Raw genomic sequence first — 24,000 nt, 5'->3', positions numbered from 1 at the left:
AGCAGAGGATAGGGCTTTCTGCTATCTGCTCTGAGCGAATTACATGGTAGCACTGGGAATCCAGCAAATAAGATCCAGCAAATGGATCTCTGAATTGTCTTGCTCTGTAATTGGCTGAGGGAGAGCGAGAAGTCTCAGTGTGACATGTGTGTCATTGGCTACTCTGGTCAAAGTGACAGCCTCCGTGACCATAACATCCATAATATCAGGACACTGAGGTGGGCGTGGCCCCAAATTTCTGTCACCGATCAACAGAGCACCAAATCCCACCCCTGGTAGAGCAGAGGAACATGGGAGGTCAGAGGTCATGGTTCCCATAATACCCCAGGTGTGTCGGGTGTCGTCAACCACAGCAGAGACGCAGATGCTACAGCCAGAGACCAACACACACCCCTGCATCTATTGGTGAGTGTGTGTGCGTGTGTATTTGTGTGTGTGCGTGTGTGTGTGTCTCTGTGTGTGTATTTGTGTATGTGTGCATGTGTTTGTGTGTGTGTCTCTGTGTGTGTATTTGTGTGTGTGCATGTGTGTGTGTGTGTGTGTCTCTGTGTGTGTATTTGTGCATGTGTGTGTCTGTGTGTGCGCGTGTGTGTGCATGTCTCTGTGTGTGTATTTGTGTATGTGTGTGTCTCTGTGTGTGCGCGTGTGTGTGCATGTGTGTGTGTGTGTCTCTGTGTGTGTATTTGTGTATGTGTGTGTCTCTGTGTGTGCGCGTGTGTGTGCATTTGTGTGTCTCTGTGTGTGTATTTGTGTATGTGTGTGTCTCTGTGTGTGTATTTGTGTATGTGTGTGTCTCTGTGTGTGTATTTGTGTATGTGTGTGTCTCTGTGTGTGTATTTGTGTATGTGTGTGTCTCTGTGTGTGCGCGTGTGTGTAGGGGTGCAGTGGTCATCTGGGAGTGAGCAGGGAATGCAGCCTCGGACCGGGAGGACCAACCCTCTGTTCAACAATACTCACACCAAACATACAATACAGTACAACAATGTAAGAGTGTGTGTGTGTGTGTGTGTGTGTGTGTGTGTAATAGCAGATCTTGGTTTAGCTCTATGTACATGTGCTCTGCTCTCGGGTTATGTTTGAGTGTGTGTGGGTATAGGTCTACTGTGTACTTAGGGTTACAGTGTGTGAGGGTATAGGCCTACTGTGTACTTAGGGTTACAGTGTGTGAGGGTATAGGCCTACTGTGTACTTAGGTTTACAGTGTGTGGGTATAGGTCTACTGTGTACTTAGGTTTACAGTGTGTGGGTAGAGTCTATGTGTACTTAGGTTTACAGGTGTGAGGGTATAGGCCTACTGTGTACTTAGGTTTACAGTGTGTGAGGGTATGAGGGTATAGGCCTACTGTGTACTTAGGTTTACAGTGTGTGAGGGTATAGGCCTACTGTGTACTTAGGGTTACAGTGTGTGAGGGTATAGGCCTACTGTGTACTTAGGGTTACAGTGTGTGAGGGTATAGGCCTACTGTGTACTTAGGGTTACAGTGTGTGAGGCCTACTGTGTACTTAGGTTTACAGTGTGTGAGGGTATAGGCCTACTGTAGGTTTACAGTGTTGAGGGTATACTTAGGGTTACAGTGTGTGAGGGTATAGGCCTACTGTGTACTTAGGGTTACAGTGTGTGAGGGTATAGGCCTACTGTGTACTTAGGTTTACAGTGTGTGGGTATAGGCCTACTAGGTTTACAGTGTTAGGGGGCCTTACAGTGTGTGAGGGTATAGGCCTACTGTGTACTTAGGTTTACAGTGTGTGAGGGTATAGGCCTACTGTGTACTTAGGTTTACAGTGTGTGGGTATAGGTCTACTGTGTACTTAGGTTTACAGTGTGTGAGGGTATAGGCCTAGGCCTACTGTGTACTTAGGTTTACAGTGTGTGAGGGTATAGGCCTACTGGTACTTAGGGTTACAGTGTGTGAGGGTATAGAGGCCTACTGTGTACTTAGGTTTACAGTGTGTGAGGGTATAGAGGCCTACTGTGTACTTAGGTTTACAGTGTGTGAGGGTATAGGCCTACTGTGTACTTAGGGTTACAGTGTGTGAGGGTATAGGCCTACTGTGTACTTAGGTTTACAGTGTGTGAGGGTATAGGCCTACTGTGTACTTAGGGTTACAGTGTGTGAGGGTATAGGCCTACTGTGTACTTAGGGTTACAGTGTGTGAGGGTATAGGCCTACTGTGTACTTAGGTTTACAGTGTGTGAGGGTATAGGCCTACTGTGTACTTAGGTTTACAGTGTGTGGGTATAGGCCTACTGTGTACTTAGGTTTACAGTGTGTGAGGGTATAGGCCTACTGTGTACTTAGGTTTACAGTGTGTGGGTATAGGTTACAGTGTGTGAGGGTATAGGCCTAGAGTGTACTTAGGGTTACAGTGTGTGAGGGTATAGGCCTACTGTGTACTTAGGTTTACAGTGTGTGAGGGTATAGGCCTACTGTGTACTTAGGGTTACAGTGTGTGAGGGTATAGGCCTACTGTGTACTTAGGGTTACAGTGTGTGAGGGTATAAGCCTACTGTGTACTTAGGTTTACAGTGTGTGAGGGTATAGGCCTACTGTGTACTTAGGTTTACAGTGTGTGAGGGTATAGGCCTACTGTGTACTTAGGGTTACAGTGTGAGAGGGTATAGGCCTACTGTGTACTTAGGGTTACAGTGTGTGAGGGTATGTGTGTACTTAGGTTTACAGTGTGTGAGGTTGACTGTGTACTTAGGTTTACAGTGTGTGAGGGTAACTACTGTGTTAGGGACAGTGTGTGAGGGTATAAGCCTACTGTGTACTTAGGTTTACAGTGTTGAGGTCTACTGTGTACTTAGGGTTACAGTGTGTGAGGGTAAGGCCTAGGTTGTTACAGTGTGTGAGGGTATAGGCCTACTGTGTAACTAGGTTGACAGTGTATAGGTGTGTACTTAGGTTTACAGTGTGTGAGGGTATAGGCCTACTGTATACTTAGGTTTACAGTGTATGGGTATGTGTGTACTTTGTGTGTGTAACTAGGTTGACAGTGTTGGTGTGTGTAACTAGGTTGACAGTGATGGTGTGTGTAACTAGGTTGACAGTGTATGTGTGTGTAACTAGGTTGACAGAGTGTGTGTGTGTAACTAGGTTGACAGTGTATGTGTGTGTAACTAGGTTGAAGTGTATGTGTGTGTAACTAGGTTGACAGTGTATGTGTGTGTGTAACTAGGTTGACAGTGTATGTGTGTGTAACTAGGTTGACAGTGTATGTGTGTGTAACTAGGTTGACAGTGTATGTGTGTGTAACTAGGTTGACAGTGTATGTGTGTGTGTAACTAGGTTGACAGTGTATGTGTGTGTGTAACTAGGTTGACAGTGTTGGTGTGTATAACTAGGTTGACAGTGTATGTGTGTGTGTAACTAGGTTGACAGTGCATGTGTGTGTGTGTAACTAGGTTGACAGTGTATGTGTGTGTGTAACTAGGTTGACAGTGTATGTGTATGTGTACCTAGGTTGACAGTGAGTCGGACACGCCCCCCGTCCAGCTCCAGTCGGAGCGTGTCGGCTGAGTTCCGTGATGTTGTTGCCATGAGAACACCGTAGGCCCGCTGGGAGCGAAAACGTAGCGACACATCCTCTGCTTCGGTGTGCATCGATACGGGCAACTGGACCTTCATAAACTTACTACCATCATAGGATAGGATGGTCGCATCTAGAGAGGGAGGAGGGAGGGGAAGATATTAATATCAGGCAGTGACCAGTCCAGACCAGACTAGTCCAGATGAGACCACATCAAACCAGTGTCTACAGTTTGACTTAAATTCCAGAAAATATTCAATTCAAAGCTGTTTTCCGCTGAGAGAGAGTGATGGTTCTATATTTGTTCCTCTGCCTCTACCTTTCTCTGATGCTTCAATCTGTCTGTCTGTCTGTCTGTCTGTCTGTCTGTCTGTCTGTCTGTCTGTCTGTCTGTCTGTCTGTCTGTCTGTCTGTCTGTCTCTCTCTTTCTCTTTCTCTTTCCATGGGACACCATTGGTGGCGAAAACAAGAGAACAGGGAGAGAGAGGTCTCACGAATACTAATGAGCTCAGAGTGTGTGTGTGTGTGAATAAGTGAGTGAATTTCAGAGGGAACCGTAACAGTGAGTGCCCAGTAAAGCGAGCAAGGAGAGAACGGAGAAGAGAGAAGGAGAGATAGGGAGAAGGTGGGAGAGGTAGAAGAAGGGAGAGGGAGAAGGAGAGATAGGGAGAGGGGGAAGGAGAGATAAGGAGAAAGAGAGAGGGTGAAAAGCTACAATGCTAATGAATCCTCATTAACTGGAGGTTAGCCTGTTACATCATGATAACATAACTAACACCCACACAAACACACACATACATACATGTGTATGTGTGCGTTGGAGTAATTTCTTAACAGCTGACTAAATTAAATGAGAAAATGGTGCTTCAGCAGAGCACCTGAGAGAGAGGGGGAAAGAGAGAGAGGGGGTAGAAAGAGTGAGAGAGGGGAGTAGAGAGAGAGAAGGAGGGGGTAGAGAGAGAGCGGGTAGAGAGAGAGAGAGAGAGCGAGAGGGGGTAGAGAGAGAGAGGGGGCAGGGAGAGAGAGAAAGGGGGGGGTAGAGAGAGAGAGAGAAGGAGGGGGTAGAGAGAAAAAGGGGGTAGAGAGAGAGGGGGGGGCAGAGTGAGAGAGGGGGTAGAAAGAGTGAGAGAGTGGATAGAGAGAGATCGGAGGGGGTAGAGAGAGAGGGGGTAGAGAGAGAGAGAGAGGGGGTAGAGAGAGAGAGAGGGGGTAGAGAGAGAGAGGGGGTAGAGAGAGAGAGAGAGAGAGGGGGCAGAGAGAGAAAAGGGGGGTAGAAAGAGTAAGAGTGGGGGTAGAGAGAAAGAGAGAGAGATGGTCGAGAGAGCAAGAAGGGGGAGAGAGAGAAAGAGGGGGTGTAGAGAGAGGGGGGGGGGAGTTCTGTATGTTAACACTAGAGGCTTAATACCTAAAATGTATCAATTGAAAGTGTGGGTTAACAGCTCCAATCCAGATGTTGTTGGTCATTACTGAGACGTAGTTGTGAAGCCAGCAGCATACCACCCTTCATCCCACTGCTGACTTACTTCTGAAGCTAAGCAGGGTTGTTCCTGGTTGGTCCCTGGATGGGAGACCAGATGCTGCTGGTCCCAATGCCCCAAGGCAGTGACTGGAGACACTACCCTGTGTAGGGTGCCGTCTTTCAGATGGGACATTAAACGGGTGTCCTGACTTTCTGAGGTCATTAAAGATCCCATGGCACTTATCATAAGAGTAACCCTGGTGTCCTGGCTAAATCCCCAAGCTGTCACTTAATCATCCCCAGCTTACAATTGGCTCATTCATCCCCCTCCTCTCCCCTGTAACTATTCCCCAGGTTGTTGATGTAAATGAGAATGTGTTCTCAGTCAACTTACCTGGTAAAATAAAATGATAGAGTGTTTTGAACACTGATGTTAACCTTTCCATTTGTAACTTTTTCCGGCAAGACAGATCTTCCAAAGGTGGTGGAGCGGCAATCTTTACCAAGGAACACCTTCAGTGCTCGGTTGTCCACACCAACTCCACCAAACAATTGGACTTGATGGTTTTAAGCATTAAACTTTCATATAGCTCTTTGTTGACTGTTGCTGGGTGTTATCGTCCACCATCAGCACCGGCCTGTACCCTACCTGCCCTAAGCTCTCTCCTGGCCCCTTACACTAAGTCTGAATGTGTCCTGCTAGGTGACCTGAACTGGGATATGCTTAAACCACCTGACCAAGTCCTAAAGCCATGGGACTCTCTAAATCTATCTCAGATTAGGTATGACTCCAAACACCCAGAGAAGGCTACTCTCCTTGATGGTATCCTCACAGACACTTTCTAAATAACTTTAATGAGCCTTCCTCCATAACCTGGCCTCTGTAAATTGGTATTGAATCAGCTCTGTCGAAGACGCTTGGACTTTCTTTTTTGATATTTTCAGTAGTATTGTTGACATGCACACCCCATAAAGAAAATGAGAATTAAAAAACAGGTTCAGTCCCTGGTTCAACCGTGATCTGGCAGAGTTACTCCACCTCAAGAACATAATTTGGCAAAAGGTTCGGTACACAAATACTCAGGCTGACTGGCTGTCGTTCAGGCAAATGAGAAATAAGTGCACTCATTTGGAAGGCCAAAGTTAGTTCCTTTAAGGAGCAGTTCTCTCTCTGTTGGTCTAACCCCAAGAAGTTCTAGAAAACACTTAAAGAACTGGAGAATAAACCCTCCTCCTCACAGCTGCCCATGTCCCTTAATGTTGATGATGTGGTTGTTACTTAAAAGACGCGTATGGCTGAGCTATTTATTCACCACTTCATTAAATCAGGATTCCTCTTTGACTCAGACATGCCTCCTTGCCTGTCCAACATTTTCTCACCTCCCAGCCCTTCTAGTGCGACTAGCCTCGATCCTGTTTTCTCCCTGCAGACAGTCACTGTGTCTGAGGTGCAAAAGGAGCTCCTTAAACTTGACCTCCAAAAAACATCTGGGTCAGATGGTTTAGACCCTTTCTTCTTTAATGTTGCAGCCTCTATCCTCACCAAGCCTGTCTCTGACCTTTCTAACCCGTCTCTCCTTTCCGGGGAGGTTCCCATCGCTTGGAAGGCAGCTACGGTTCATCTTTTATTTAAAGGGGGAGATCAAGCTGATCCTAACTGTTTTAGGTCTATTTCTATTTTGCCCTGTTTACCAAAATTGTTGGAAAAACTTGTCAATAATCAACTGACTGGCTTTCTTGATGCCTATAGTGTTCTCTCGGGTATGCAATCTGGTTTCCGCTCAGGTTATGGATGTGTCACTATAACTTTAAAGGTACTCAATGATGTCACCATTGCCCTTGATTTTAAGCAATGTTGTGCTGCTATTTTTATTGACTTGGCCAAAGCTTTTGATACGGTAGACCATTCCATTCTTGTGGGTCGGTATTGATGTATTGGTGTCTCTGAGGGGTCTCTGGCCTGGTTTGCTAACTACTGCTCTCAGAGTGTAGTGTATAAAGTCAGAACATCTGCTGTCTCAGCCACTGCATGTCATCAAGGGAGTACCCCAAGGCTCGATCCTAGGCCCCACGCTCTCCACAATTTACATCAACAACATAGCTCAGGCAGTAGGAAGCTCTCTCATCCATTTATATGCAGCTGATAGTCTTATACTCAGCTGATCCCTCCCCGGATGTTGTGTTAAATGCTCTACAACAAAGCTTTCTTAGTGTCCAACAAGCTTTCTCTGCCCTTAACCTTGTTCTGAACACCTCCAAAACACAGGTTATGTGGTTCGGTAAGAAGAATGGCCCTCTCCCCACAGGTGTGATTACTATCTCTGAGGGTTTAGTCACCTCATACAAGTATTTAGGAGAATGGCTAGACAATACACTGTCCTTCTCTCAGCACATATCAAAGCTGCAGGCTAAAGTTAAATCTAGACTTGGTTTCCTCTATCGTAATCACTCCTCTTTCACCCCAGCTGCTAAACTAACCCTGATTCAGATGACCTTCCTTCCCATGCTAGATTACGGAGACATACTTTATAGATCGGCAGGTAAGGGTGCTCTTGAGCGGCAAGATGTTCTTTACCATTCGGCCATCAGATTTGCCACCAAAGCTCCTTACAGGACACGTCACTGCACTCTATACTCCTCTGTAAACTGGTCATCTCTGTATACCTGTCGCAAGATCCACTGGTTGTTTTATTTATTATTTATAAAACACTTAGACCTCAGTCCCCCCTATCTGAGATATCTACTGCAGCCCTCATCCTCCACATACAACACCCGTTCTGTCAGCCACAATCTGTTAAAGGTCCCCAAAGCACATCCCTGGATCGCTCCTCTTTTCAGTTCGCTGCAGCTAGTGAATGGAGCTCAAATTGGACAGTTTTATCTCCATCTCTACATTCAAAGACTCAATCATGGACATTCTTACTGACACTTGTGGTTACTTCGCGTGATGTATTGTTGTCTCTACCTTCTTGCCCTTTGTGCTGTTGTCTGTGCCTAACAATGTTTGTACCATGTTTGTGCTGCTACCATGTTGTGTTGTCCTGTGTTGCTGCCATGCTATGTTGTTGTCTTAGGCCTCTCTTTATGTAGTGTTGTGGTGCCTCTCTTGTCGTGATGTGTGTTTTGTCCCATATTTATATGTTATTTATTTTTTATTTTTAATCCCAGCCCCCGTCCCCGCAGGAGGCCTTTTGCCTCTTAGTAGGCCGTCATTGTAAATACGAATTGGTTCTTAAATGACTTGCCTAGTTAAATAAAGGTTAAATAAAAAGAGAGGGAGAGAGAGAGATGGGGGGGTGGAGAGAGTTAATTTTTATTGTTTATTTCACTTTTGTTTATTATCTATTTCACTTGCTTTGGCAATGATAACTTATGTTTTCCATGCCAATAAAGCCCTTGAATTGAATTGAGAGAGAGAGAGAAAAATAGAAAGAGAGGGGCAGAGAAAGAGAGAGAGAGAAAGAGGGGGGTAGAGAGGGAGGGAGAGATGGGAGATGGAGAAGGAGGGATGCTGATGAAGGCAGTAAGTGTGAACGTGTCCTTGTGACGACAGCTCTGGAATAAAGCTGAAGAAACAAACAGATCTGAGAGAAAATTTGGAACAAAAAGAGAGAGAGAGGGATGGAGGGATGGCGAGAGAGGAGAGAGAGAGAAAGAGGGATGGAGGGATGGCGAGAGATGGGAGAGAGAGAGAGGGATGGAGGGATGGCGAGAGATGGGAGAGAGAGAGAGAGGTAAAACCACAGGTAGAAGGTGGGAGCAATCACTCTCTCCAACTGTTTCTCCATCTGTCCCTCCTTCTACTGAACCACCAGTTACTGAGGCTGATTCTCTCTCTCTCTTTTTCACACATTGTTCCATTTTCATCTCCCTACAGAGGACAGATCTGAGGTGTGTGTATTTGTTAGATATGGGAAGACGAATAATTATCGTGGTAACAGAATCCACTGCTTCACACTGACACCAGGATCTCTATCCTCCCTCTCCCTGACTCATCTCTTTTCTTTTCTCCAAACTGTCTCTCACTTCATCTTTCCCCCAGTCTCTTAGGGATTCTATTCATCCATCCCTCACTCAATCATCCCTCTTGGTCTTTCTCTTTTTCTATGTTCTCTCTCTCCATGACTCCCTCCTCCCCCTCCTCATCCCTCACAGCGACGCTCTCTCTCCATCCCTCCCTCCTCCCCTTCTCTCCATCGCTCCCTCCTCCTCTCTCTCCTCCTCTCTCTCCATCCCTCCTCCCTCACCCTTCTCTCCATCTCTACCTCCTATCCCCCTCTCTCCATCCCTCTCTCTCCATCCCTCCTCCCTCACCCTTCTCTCCATCTCTACCTCCTATCCCCTTCTCTCCATCCCTCCCTCTTCCCCCTCTCTCTCCATCCATCCCTCCCTCCTACCTACCCTCTTCTCTCCATCCCTCCATCATTCCCTCTCTCCATCCTTCCCTTCGCCCCTCTCTCTCATCCATCTCGCCCTCCACTCTCTCCATCCCTCCCTCCTCCCCCTCTCTCTATCCTTCCCTCCTTCCATCCCTCCCTCTGCCCCTCTCTCCATCCCTCCTCCCTCCCCGCTCCATCTCTCCCTCTCTCCCTCCGTCCCCGCTCTCCATCCCTCCCTCCTCCCCCTCTCCATCCCTCCCCCTCTCCTCCTACCCCCTCTCTCCATCCGTCCCTCCTCCCCTCTCTCTCCATCCCTCCCTCTTTCCCCCTTTCTCTATCCCTCCCTCTATCCCTCTCCATCCATCCCTCCCTCCTCCCCTCTCTCGCCATCCCTCCCTCTTTCCCCTCTCTCTCTCTCCATCCCTCCCTCCTCCACCCTCTCCATCTCCATCCCTCCTCCCTCCCCATCCATCTCTCCCTCCTCCCTCTCTCCCTCCGTCCCTCTCTCCATACCTCCCTCCTCTCTCCATCCCTCCCCCTCCCTCCATCTCTCCCTCCTATCCCGCTCTCTCCATCCATCCCTCCTCCCCTCTCTCTCCATCCCTCCCTCTTTCCCCTTTCTCTATCCCTCCCTCTTTCCATCTCTCCTCCCTCCCCTTCTCTCCATCTCTCCCTCCTACCCCTCTCTCCATCCCTCCCTCCTCCCCTCCCCTCTCTCCATTCCTCCCTCTATCCCCCTTGCTCTATCCCTCCCTTTCCCGTCTCTCTCCATCCCTCCCCCTCTTCATCCCTCCCTCTTTCCCCCTCTCTCCATCCCTCTCTCCATCCCTCCCGCCCTCCTCCCCCATCTTCCCCTCTCGCCATCCCTCCCTCTTTCCCCCTCTCTCCATCTCTCCCTCCTCACCACTCTCTCCATCCCTCCCTCCTCCCCCTCTCTCCATCCCTCCCTCTTTCCCCCTCTCTCCATCCCTCCCTCCTCCCCCTCTCCTCACCTCTCTCACAGGCCCGTCCCAGGTATCCGGTCCCAGAGCAGTCACACACATATCTGTTCCAGCCCTCCCTGCAGAGGTCAGAAGTTGGGGTTAATGGTCAAGTCAAGGGTCATGCCAGAGTAGATAAAATTCACCATTCGCTAAGCACCGCCCCCTTGGTTACTGTTGCAACTTGGGTAAAAAATAAATTCAGTGGAGCCCAATTCCCCATTCAACCACTGGCAAAATCCCCTCACAATGATCTCAAACTGTGTTTTTAACACACAATAAAATGAAACACACACTACCCATCGCTAATCAGGAGACTCTCTGGGAAGTTGTGGTGGACTGCCATTACACTTGCTTTACGGGAACCTGGTCAAATTAAGTATGTAGTGTGGCTAGCCACTGGATAACTGTGAATTCACTGTCAGCATGCAATCTAAGGTACTAACCATTTCTGGAGCTAACTAGTACTCTCAAATTGTATCCTGATGTCAACAGCAGATGAGAATTATATTCATAGTATAGCTAACTAACCTAGCTAACATACATTTGGAGAAAACAACTTATAACAACTGGCTAGCTAGCTAGTGTTAGCAACATTTTCAATGCTGGTCATGCAATGAGAGCTAACTAACCAGATCGCAAACAATGCAACAAAATTTATAATTTCGGATTTGAAAAATACTCAATCAACAGCATTTCAGGAATCAATTATTGTTAAATTATTCTGCCATTTTAAATATATGATAAAAAATTTTTTTTTAAACATCCCAGTTTTTTCTATTGCCCTCATTGGCTTTCATGTGTTTGAAACATACGGTCTATCTATGGTTTACAACGAGAGCTTGTTCTAGGTGTTGGACTCGAGCTTGGTTAGCGACAGTTGTCCACCGAAGCACTGACATTGGTTGTCCAAAATTCTGGGGCGGACTTAGCGAAGGGTCAATTCAAGGTGCTTTATTGACATGAAAAACATTCTTTAAATATGCCTAAAAGTCTTCTCTCAGTCTAGAACTTAGTTAAAAGTGCAGGGAGTCCTTTGGAAACAGTCAAGCACACATCAACATAGTCCCGTACTGTACAGTAGACTTGACTTGAGTAAGTAGCTGCGTTACCTGCAGGTGGCGCTGTGTTGGCAGGGGTTGGACAGACACTGTTTAGGGGGCTCTCTGGAGCAGGAAGGTTTCACCCCTACAGCCCTCTGAGCCTCAGCCAGACGACGGATGTCTTTACTCTGACCGTCCACAAACAGGTCTCTCACACAGCCCACATATCCATAGTTCAACAACGCTGTCCACACCTACAGGGAAAAGGAGAGACAGGTTACTTACACACACACACACACACACACACACACACACACACACACACACACACACACACACACACACACACACGCACACACACACATGCACATAAACAAACGCACACACACACACACAGACCTCAGTAGGAAAGATGAGTCCTTGGCGGTCCTCCGGTAATCCTCCCAGGTACAGGATATCATCCAGGTCTAGAATCTCACTGTCCCCTGGAGCGGTGTACGCTGTACGCTGTGAGTTCACTGAGATAGTACCTACACACACACACACACACACAAGGTTAGGGTTAAGAGGGATCAATGATTAGGGTGCTCTGACACTGACCGTAAGTCGCTCAGAATGAGTCTGCTAAATGGCTCAAATGTTAATGTAAAGGTTAAGTTACCTTTCCCACTGACCACTTGCCAGGCCGTCATTATAAATAAGAATGGCTGTTAATCGGTTAAAGGTGAAATAAAATCAGATACCTGAGCGCCCGTCCCTCTGGAAGTCGACGTGGTACCACTCGCCATCGTTGACTTTCCTGTCGATGGCCTTGGTCTTGGTGGTTCCTGAGCCCATGTCCAACAGAAGATACAGGTGACCATCCAGCATCTCGATGGCAAAGAAATCCACCTGCAACAGAAACGGCAACAATAGAAAAAACAGCACAATATGAACATCAACACCGAACCCAGTATCAACATCAGCACCGAACCCAGTATCAACATCAACACCAACACCAGTATCAACATCAACACCGACACCAGTATCAACATCAAAACCAACAACAGTATAAACATCAACACCGACAACAGTATAAAAACCAACACCAGTATCAACATCAACACCAACAACAGTATAAACATCAACACCAACACCAGTATAAAAACCAACACCAACACCAGAATAAACACCAACACCAACAACAGTATAAACATCATTACCAACACCAGTATCAACACCAACACCAGTATCAACATCAACACCAACACCAGAATAAACACCAACACCAACAACAGTATAAACATCAACATCAACACCAGTGTAAACTCATCATCAACACCAACACCAGTATAAACATCAACACCAGTATAAACATCAATACCAACACCAGTATCAACAACAACACCAGTATAAACATCAACACCAGTATCAACATCAACACCAACACCAGTACAAACACCAACACCAGTAGAAACATCAACACCAGTATGAACATCAACACCAACAAATATATCAACATCAACATCAACACCAGTATCAACATCAACACCAACACCAACACCAGTATAAACATCAACACCAACACCAGTATAAACATCAACACCAGTATAAACATCAACACCAACACCAGTACAAACACCAACACCAGTAGAAACATCAACACCAGTATAAACATCAACACCAACACCAGTATGAACATCAACATCAACACCAGTATAAACATCAACACCAGTATAAACATCAACACCAACACCAGGATCAACATCAACACCAACACCAGTATAAACATCAACACCAACACCAGGTATCAAACCAACACCAACACCAGTATAAACATCAACACCAACACCAGTACAAACACCAACACCAGTAGAAACATCAACACCAGTATAAACATCAACACCAACACCAGTATGAACATCAACATCAACACCAGTATAAACATCAACACCAGTATAAACATCAACACCAACACCAGGATCAACATCAACACCAACACCAGTATAAACATCAACACCAACACCAGTACAAACACCAACACCAGTAGAAACATCAACACCAGTATAAACATCAACACCAACACCAGTATAAACATCAACACCAGTATAAACATCAACACCAGTATAAACACCAACACCAGTATAAATACCAACACCAACAACAGTATAAACATCAACACCAACACCAGTATAAACATCAACATCAACACCAGTATAAACATCAACACCAGCAACAGTATAAACATCAACGCCAACACCAGTATAAACACCAACACCAGTATAAAAACCAACACCAACAACAGTATAAACATCAACACCAGTATAAACATCAACACCAACAACAGTATAAACATCAACGCCAACACCAGTATAAACACCAACACCAGTATAAATACCAACACCAACAACAGTATAAACATCAACACCAACACCAGTATAAACATCAACATCAACACCAGTATAAACATCAACGCCAACAACAGTATAAACATCAACACCAACACCAGTATAAACACCAACACCAACACCAGTATAAAAACCAACACACACACCAGTATAAACATCAACAACAAAATCTGTGATTGATTGGTCTATCATGCATCGGTGCAAGCTTCAACGGGGCGGAAGGGTAGTCTAGTGGTTAGAGTGTTGGGCTATTAACCAAAAGGTTGCAAGTTCAAATCCCCGAGCTGCTAAGGTACAAATCTGTCGTTCTGCCCCTGAACAGGCAGTTAACCCACTGTTCCTTGGTACAATTTATTGAAATCAATGGCGCCATTAGTTGAGTTCAAGCAAAATTAAATTTACTCTGACTTTGGAATGAAATGTTGCCTATTTATATCTCACGTTGCCTATTTGTATCTCATATGTTGCCTATTTATATCTCATATGTTGCCTATTTATATCTCATTATTTATATCTCATATGTTGCCTATTTATATCTCATATGTTGCCTATTTATATCTCATATGTTGCCTATTTATATCTCACGTTGCCTATTTATATCTCACGTTGCCTATTTATATCTCACGTTGCCTATTTATATCTCATATGTTGCCTATTTATATCTCACGTTGCCTATTTATATCTCATATGTTGCCTATTTATATATCACGTTGCCTATTTATATCTCATATGTTGCCTATTTATATATCACGTTGCCTATTTATATCTCATATGTTGCCTATTTATATCTCACGTTGCCTATTTATATCTCATATGTTGCCTATTTATATCTCACGTTGCCTATTTATATCTCACGTTGCCTATTTATATCTCATATGTTGCCTATTTATATCTCACGTTGCCTATTTATATCTCATATGTTGCCTATTTATATCTCACGTTGCCTATTTATATCTCACGTTGCCTATTTATATCTCATATGTTGCCTATTTATATATCACGTTGCCTATTTATATCTCACGTTGCCTATTTATATCTCATATGTTGCCTATTTATATCTCACGTTGCCTATTTATATCTCATATGTTGCCTATTTATATATCACGTTGCCTATTTATATCTCATATGTTGCCTATTTATATCTCACGTTGCTATTTGTATCTATTTATATCTCATATGTTGCCTATTTATATCTCATATGTTGCCTATTTATATCTCATTTATGTTGCCTATTTATATCTCACGTTGCCTATTTATATCTCATATGTTGCCTATTTATATCTCACGTTGCCTATTTATATCTCATATGTTGCCTATTTATATCTCACGTTGCCTATTTATATCTCATACGTTGCCTATTTATATCTCATATGTTGCCTATTTATATCTCATATGTTGCCTATTTATATCTCATATGTTGCCTATTTATATATCACGTTGCCTATTTATATCTCATATGTTGCCTATTTATATCTCATATGTTGCCTATTTATATATCACGTTGCCTATTTATATCTCATATGTTGCCTATTTATATCTCACGTTGCCTATTTATATCTCATATGTTGCCTATTTATATCTCATATGTTGCCTATTTATATCTCACGTTGCCTATTTATATCTCACGTTGCCTATTTATATCTCACGTTGCCTATTTGTATCTCACGTGGCCTATTTATATCTCACGTGGCCTATTTATATCTCACGTGGCCTATTTATATCTCACGTTGCCTATTTATATCTCATGTTGCCTATTTATATCTCATGTTGCCTATTTATATCTCATGTTGTCTATTTATATCTCATGTTGCCTATTTATATCTCAAGTTGCCTGACTACAATATTTGATCTTAATACAGTAATAAATATCCACTAGCCCATAGTAAGTCAGTAGGGCTAGCTGGCTAGCTTACTGCGGTTAGTTAGCCAAAGAGCCACTAATATTCGTTAGCTAGCTAGCTACATACAAAGAGTTGACATCTACCTTGCATAAAATTTGTTTTAGGTCATTTTTGCCTGTTAAACTATCTGGTTTAGGTACATTATTACGATTCACATATAGATAGCTGATAGGTATGAAGTAAAACGTTTGCTTTGTGTACATCTTGTTTGGTCTCCATTGTTGTCATTGTCCTGGTTGGAAGAAGGTTCAGTAAATGGGGAGGTGCAGCGTGAGGTAATACAGTAGGCGGAGTCCTTCTCAAATGGAAGGTTTTATGTGTTCTCCACACTCGTCCTCATAAGAACATAATCAAGAGAACGTCCTTGGAGAATGCACTCGGCGCATGAGAGTGTGAAGCACGGTAGTACGCATATTGAGAAACATCCAATGTGTGCTTGGTCAGCGTGTGTCTCCTTACCTTTAGGGTGGGGGGTGTGCGGGGGTCCTTGCGTTGCTGTTGCCGTGGTTTCCCGTGGCTGAAGAGCATCAGTCCGTTGGGTTCTGTCGTTCTGAAGTCAAAGGAGATTGACCCCGCCTTCTTGGCGCTCCACTTGCTCAATGCCACAAACGACTCTGGGGTGTCAAAGGTCACGGGATCGAGGGTCGCCACGCTCTCGCACTTAAACGCCACTATACCGCTCACCTGATGGATGGGAAAGTTTGTTAAGTTAGTTTGTTCCTCTCAATTCTTTATTCTTTATTTAGTATGTTACTTATTTTCTTCAGGCCCCAAATCAAATGTTAAAAATGCCACACATTAAATTGAAACAATAAAATAGAGTGAAAAACTGAGTAATAGGGCTGTGTTGCAATGGACTACTTAAGGGTTAGGATGCGATTTGAGACCAGCCAATAAGTCCAGCCAATGGACTACTTAAGGGTTAGGATGTGATTTGAGACCAGCCAATAAGTCCAGCCAATAAGAAAATATGGTGTATATTACCTTCATTTTAGCATCTCCCTGCTTAGCCAGCCGAGACAGCTCCAACCGTACATCATTGTTCTTATACACCACCTAGAGGTCAGGGTTGAGGGGTCAGGGCAGGGGTGAGGGAAAGAGGTTATTAAGGTTGAGAGGAAGAGTGCAAATGAATAGTCTTGTATCTCCTCTCTCCTTGACTCCTCTCCTTCAGTCACAGAAGAAACCTGTGTTTCAATACCAGTCTAGATGAAGGAGAGGAGATGAGGAGGGGAAATGAGGTGAGGAGAGGACATGGGGAGAGGACAAGAGGAGAGGAAGAACTAATGAGATGCAGCCTTTTATGTGTGTAAGTGTGTGTGTGTGTGTGTTGGTGCGCATGAAATATTGTACAGGGCTGATGATCAGTCATGCGAGTGTGTTCCGTCGTACATCTGAATTATTTCCCATGGATTAGCATACGATCACATTAGATATGTAAATGACAGCAGCATGCCTACAACACCATCAGTCCCAATCAACCGCACGTACACGCGCGAACGAATGCACGCATGCACGCACACACACACTACTAATGATATCACCGTTGGCAAATCATCTGTCTGTTTGTTTGTGTGTGTGTGCGTGTGTGCCGTTGGCGCATTTGGAGCAGAGCGGATGGATAGAGGGTCTCGGTGGCAGAGCCAATTAGCATGTTAGCGCTTAGCGCTGCGTCTGCTCCCTCAGCAACACTCATCACTGATTCTCTCAGATTCTGAAGACTGCAGAGGGAGAGTGGGTGTGTGTGCCACTGCCAAATGTGTGTGTGTATCTCTCTGTGTCTTATTACCGTATATACTGTATAAGATGTGTGTGTATCTCTCTGTGTCTTATTACCGTATATACTGTATAAGATGTGTGTGCATCTCTCTGTGTCTTATTACCGTATATACTGTATAAGATGTGTGTGCATCTCTCTGTGTCTTATTACCGTATATACTGTATAAGATGTGTGTGCATCTCTCTGTGTCTTATTACCGTATATACTGTATGAGATGTGTGTGCATCTCTCTGTGTACATTATTAACATATATACTGTATGAGATATGTGTGTATCTGTGTACATTATTACCGTATATACTGTATGAGATGTGTGTGCATCTCTCTGTGTACATTATTAACATATATACTGTATGAGATGTGTGTGTATCTGTGTACATTATTACCGTATATACTGTATGAGATGTGTGTGTATCTGTGTACATTATTACTGGTATTTACTGTATGAGATGTGTGTGTATCTGTGTACATTATTACCGTATATACTGTATGAGATGTGTGTGTCTCTGTGTACATTATTAACATATATACTGTATGAGATGTGTGTATCTGTGTACATTATTACCGTATATACTGTATGAGATGTGTGTGTCTCTGTGTACATTATTAGCGTAAATACTGTATGAGATGTGTGTGTCTCTGTGTACATTACTACCGTATTTACTGTTTGAGATGTGTGTATCTGTGTACATTATTACCGTATATACTGTATGAGATGTGTGTGTATCTGTGTACATTATTAACATATATACTGTATGAGATGTGTGTGCATCTCTCTGTGTCTTATTACCGTATATACTGTATAAGATGTGTGTGCATCTCTCTGTGTCTTATTACCGTATATACTGTATGAGATGTGTGTGTCTCTGTGTACATTATTAACATATATACTGTATGAGATGTGTGTATATGTGTACATTATTACCGTATTTACTGTTTGAGATGTGTGTATCTGTGTACATTATTACCGTATATACTGTATGAGATGTGTGTGTATCTGTGTACATTATTATCGTATATACTGTATGAGATGTGTGTGTCTCTGTGTAGATTATTAGCGTATACACTGTATGAGATCATGAACCTGTGGATAAACCTGTAGGCCTAGCTTTGTATGCGACTGTGATGTGCGCATATGTAGATGTGTGAATGCATGTGTGTATAATGTATAGATGAGTACGAGTGGGTTAGTGTGTGTGTGTGTGTACACCCCACCTCTTTAAGGCAGCCCATAAAGTTGTTGCTAACAGGAGATCCAGGGAGGTCAGCAGTACTGGGACTTCCACCCACGTAGAAGAAATCGTCTGAGCCCAACATGGTGTAGTCTTCCTGGGTGTAGCCCGTAGTGGTCAAGATGCCGTCCACGGAGATGGTCACCTATGCAACAAAGCACAGGGAAAGGGCACGCTATACTCACACCAAACGCAGCGCAACGCGCTAGCCTGCCAAATTAGTCTGCCCCCTTACTGACTTGGTAGGTTTCTGGGGAGGTGGTCTGGTCTTGGCTGTGGTTGGTTGGTCAGTTGATTGGATTGATTGGTCAGTTGTATTGAACTGGTCTGTGATTTGATTGGTCTAGCTGTGTTAGGTCTGTGTTCTGATTGGTCTGTTGTTCGGTTTGTGTGATTTTTCTGTGTTTTTCTGTTATTTTTTATTTGTCTAGCGTGTTTGGACCTGTTTCCTGTCTGTGTGATGAGGTGGTTTGGGCTTGTTAGAGTATTACGGAACCAACTCTGTTCTCAGGGCAGCAGATCTGTCCTGCAGGCAGAACAAATACAAATCTGAGTCCAAGTCTGTGTCCTTTATACTCAAGTTTGAGTCGAGTCACGAGTCCCTTGATTGGGCTAAAAAGGCTGCAGTCCAAAAATCTTTCAAGATAAGTTCCTAATTTAAAATATCTAGCTAATACTGAAGCTACCTCAAATGTCCTGTTGAACCACCTGGTACTCTACCCTGTACCGTAGAGACTGCTGCCCTACTGTATGTACATAGTCATTGAACTTTAATAATGTTTACATACTGTTCCACCCACTTTACGTGGTGCCTTCAGAAAGTATTCATACCTTGATTTAGTCCACATTTTGTTCTTTTACAGCCTGAATTCAAAATGGATTAAATAGATTTTTTTTCTCTCAAACAGGTTTTCAGAAACAGGCTTTCATTTAAAAAACAAAAGAAATACATAACTATTCACATAACTATTCACATCCTTGACTTAATACTTTGTAGAAGCACCTTTGGCGGCGACAACAGCTTTGAGTCGTCTTGGGTATGTCTGTATCAGCTTTGAGTCGTCTTGGGTATGTCTGTATCAGCTTTGAGTCGTCTTGGGCATGTCTGTATCAGCTTTGAGTCGTCTTGGGTATGTCTGTATCAGCTTTGAGTCGTCTTGGGTATGTCTGTATCAACTTTGAGTCGTCTTGGGCATGTCTGTATCAGCTTTGAGTCGTCTTGGGTATGTCTGTATCAGCTTTGAGTCGTCTTGGGTATGTCTGTATCAGCTTTGAGTCGTCTTGGGTATGTCTTGGGCATGTCTGTATCAGCTTTGAGTCGTCTTGGGCATGTCTGTATCAGCTTTGAGTCGTCTTGGGCATGTCTGTATCAGCTTTGAGTCATGTCTGTATCAGCTTTGAGTCTCTTGGGCATGTCTGTATCAGCTTTGAGTCGTCTTGGGCATGTCTGTATCAGCTTTGAGTCGTCTTGGGTATGTCTGTATCACTTGGGCATTTGTATCAGTCGTCTTGGGTATGTCTGTATCAGCTTTGAGTCGTCTTGGGCATGTCTGTATCAGCTTTTCGTCTTGGGCATGTCTGTATCAGTCTTGGGCATGTCTGTATCAGCTTTGAGCCGTCTTGGGCATGTCTGTATCAGCTTGGAGTCGTCTTGGGCATGTCTGTATCAGCTTGAGTCGTCTTGGGCATGTCTGTATCAGCTTTGAGTCGTCTTGGGCATGTCTGTATCAGCTTGGGAGTCGTCTTGGGCATGTCGTCTGGGCATGTCTGTATCAGCTTGGAGTCGTCTTGGGCATGTCTGTATCAGCTTGGGCATGTCTGAGTCGTCTTGGGCATGTCTGTATCAGCTTTGAGTCGTCTTGGGCATGTCTGTATCAGCTTTGAGTCGTTTTGGGCATGTCTGTATCAGCTTTGAGTCGTCTTGGGCATGCTTGGGAATGTCTGTATCAGCTTCGAGTCGTCTTGGGCATGTCTGTAGCCGTCTTGGGCATGTCTGTATCAGAGTCGTCTTGGGCATGTCTGTATCAGCTTCGAGTCGTCTTGGGCATGTCTGTATCAGCTCTGAGTCGTCTTGGGCATGTCTGTATCAGCTTTGAGTTGTCTTGGGCATGTCTGTCTCGTCTTGGGCATGTCTGTATCAGCTTGGAGTCGTCTTGGGCATGTCTGTATCAGCTTGGAGTCGTCTTGGGCATGTCTGTATCAGCTTGGAGTCGTCTTGGGCATGTCTGTATCAGCTTCGAGTCGTCTTGGGCATGTCTGTATCAGCTTTGAGTCGTCTTGGGCATGTCTGTATCAGCTTCGAGTCGACTTGGGCATGTCTGTATCAGCTTTGGATTGGGCTATTTTCTCCCATTCTTTGGCGGTGAACAACAATTTTCAAGTCTTTCCACAGATTTTCAATGTGGAATAAGTCAAGGGGTATAAATACATTCTCGAAGGCACTGTATTCTATACTGTATTCTAGTCATGGCTCATCCTATATAACTACTGCTGTACACACCTTTTATATTAATGTACTGTCTATAATGTACAATATATATACATATATATATATTTATATTCCGGACTCTGACATTGCTCGTTCTGATACTTCTTAATTTAGTTTTTTGTTTAAAACTTTTCTGGATGATGTGTGTATAGTTTATTTGTATATTTTTTATTATTATTGCTAGGTACTACTGCACTGTTGGAGCTAGAAACACATGCCATGAGAACAACCAAAGGAATAACATTGGTTCTATAAAACGCAAACAAGCTTGATGTTGACTAGTTCATTAGCAACAATGGCTAACCCACCGAGTAGATTACAGTGGCATGTGTAGTCAGCTCAGGTTGTATCTAGCTTTAGTATTAGTAGCTAACGAGGATTACCCTGGCAATAGAGCATTAGCATAAGTACCTAACCTAACCTAGATGACCCTGGCAATAGAGCATTAGCATAAGTACCTAACCTAGATGACCCTGGCAATAGAGCATTAGCATAAGTACCTAACCTAGATGACCCTGGCAATAGAGCATTAGCATAAGTACCTAACCTAGATGACCCTGGCAATAGAGCATTAGCATAAGTATCTAACCTAGATGACCCTGGCTATAAAGCATTAGCATAAGTACCTAACCTAGATGACCCTGGCAATAAAGCATTAGCATAAGTACCTAACCTAGATGACCCTGGCTATAAAGCATTAGCATAAGTACCTAACCTAGATGACCCTGGCTATATAGCATTAGCATAAGTAGCTAACCAGGATTACCCTGGCTATATTGCATTAGCATAAGTAGCTAACCAGGATTACCCTGGCTATATTGCATTAGCATAAGTAGCTAATCAGGTTATTCAGGCATATGTTGAGGCTCAGCAGCCACAATCTGTTAGTGTATTAGGTATTAGTTAATATTCTGATAGTAAATGGTGTTAGTGCTGTTAGTAGTGTTGAGTTTAGTGATAAACATGATGCTAGTAGTGATGATAGTGTTGAGGGTTGGAGTGTGTGAGGGGTAGGGGTTGTGGGTTAGAGTGTGTGTTGGGAGTTAGTCAGATTAACAGGTCTGAATGATGTGACACATACACTGACACACACACACTGACACACACAGTGTTAAATGGGTTAGTCATTCCACACACATGCAGCCGCCTCTCGCTGCATGCAGTCAACAGCAAGAGGAAGATAGGAACGAGAAAACAAACAACAACAGAAGAGCCTGGGCTCAGCAGCAGGATGGACAGCATGCAGAGGAGGAATGGAGAAAAATAATAGGAGAAAATTAAAAAGGTGGGAGAGAGGGAGGTTGGCCTCTGTCTCTGTGTTAAATGGACAAATCAGAGAGGCAGGACCTGAAGTTGCACCATGCAGGGGGAGCGGCCAATCGCGTGCAGCTGAGGAAAGAGCCAAATCAGGACACGCCTACATGTCAACAATGGGGAGATGGAGTGAACGTCGGAAAAAGGTCAAAGGAAAGGTAGAGAAAATAGCGGGGGCTAGGAGGAGGGGAGTGTTAAGCCGAGAGTACCAACCGCCATCATCCTGTTCTAGTATAGTTTTAGTTGTTCTACGGCTCAGAAAATAACACAGTAACCGAAACTGGGAAAGGATTAGAGTTATATCTACCAAACAATGGAGTTTGTTTACCATAGCGTGTCCAATGCCTGAGTGCTTTGTGGAGAGGGGGAGGAAGGAGAGCAACAAGTGTGAACAGAACGACATCCGTAAAGGACAAAGAAAAGGTAGAAGGCCAGTGGAGGTTAGAGAGGAGTGGAGAAGGCTAGGAGAAGGCAACAGGTTAGTAGTATGACACATTCCATGGATGGAGGTTAGTTAGTATTACTAGCAGGTTAGTAAGTACAGTTAGTAGTTAGTGGTTGGTACACACAGGCAAACAGCAGAAGACTACAGTTAGCAGAAGAATAGTGCCCCCAGCCCTGACGCTACTATACAGACACACACACACACACACACACACACACACACACACACACACACACACACACACACACACACACACACACACACACACACACACACACACACACACACACACACACACACACACTGTGAGTTTAAGACAAATACACCCTCTTTCTCCTTTTTCTCTCTCTTTCTCACTCATACACACACCCTTTCTCTTTGCCTTTCTTTCCCTCATTCACCCTCTTTATCTCTTTCCCATTCTCTCTATAACCCACTCTCCCTATAACCCCTGCTCTCTCTACCCCCCTATATCCCCTCTCTCTATAACCCCCTCTTTCTATAACCCCTCTTTCTATACCCCCCTCTTTCTATCCCCCTCTATAACCTCCACTCCCTATAACCCCCTCTCCCTATATCCCCTCTCTCTATAACCCCCCCCCCTTTCTATAACCCCTGCTCTCTATAACCCCTGCTCTCTCTACCCCCTCTATCCCCCTCTATAACCTCCCCTCTCTAACCCCCTCTCTCTATAACCCCTCTCTCTATAACCCCTCTCTCTAACCCCCCCTCTCTATAACCCACTCTCCCTATAACCCCTGCTCTCTCTACCCCCCTCTATATCCCCTCTCTCTACAACCCCCTCTTTCTATAACCCCCTCTTTCTATACCCCCTCTTTCTATCCCCCCTCTATAACCTCCTCTCCCTATAACCCCTCTCTCTATAACCCCTCTCTCTATAACCCCTCTCTCTAACCCCCTCTCTCTATAACCCACTCTCCCTATAACCCCTGCTCTCTCTACCCCCTCTATATCCCCTCTCTCTATAACCCCCTCTTTCTATAACCCCCTCTTTCTATCCCCCCTCTATAACCTCCTCTCCCTATAACCCCCTCTCTCTAT

General features: G+C 44.4%; 1 pseudogene; it reads right to left on the bottom strand.

Moving 5' to 3' along the window:
• Positions 1-24,000, bottom strand: part of LOC112223432 — an 82,244-nt pseudogene that overhangs the window by 28,109 nt on the left and 30,135 nt on the right.

This window comes from Oncorhynchus tshawytscha, linkage group LG24, assembly GCF_018296145.1.
Source record: "Oncorhynchus tshawytscha isolate Ot180627B linkage group LG24, Otsh_v2.0, whole genome shotgun sequence".
Taxonomy (NCBI): Eukaryota; Metazoa; Chordata; class Actinopteri; order Salmoniformes; family Salmonidae; genus Oncorhynchus; species Oncorhynchus tshawytscha.
This window is presented reverse-complemented; position numbering and strand designations above follow the sequence as displayed.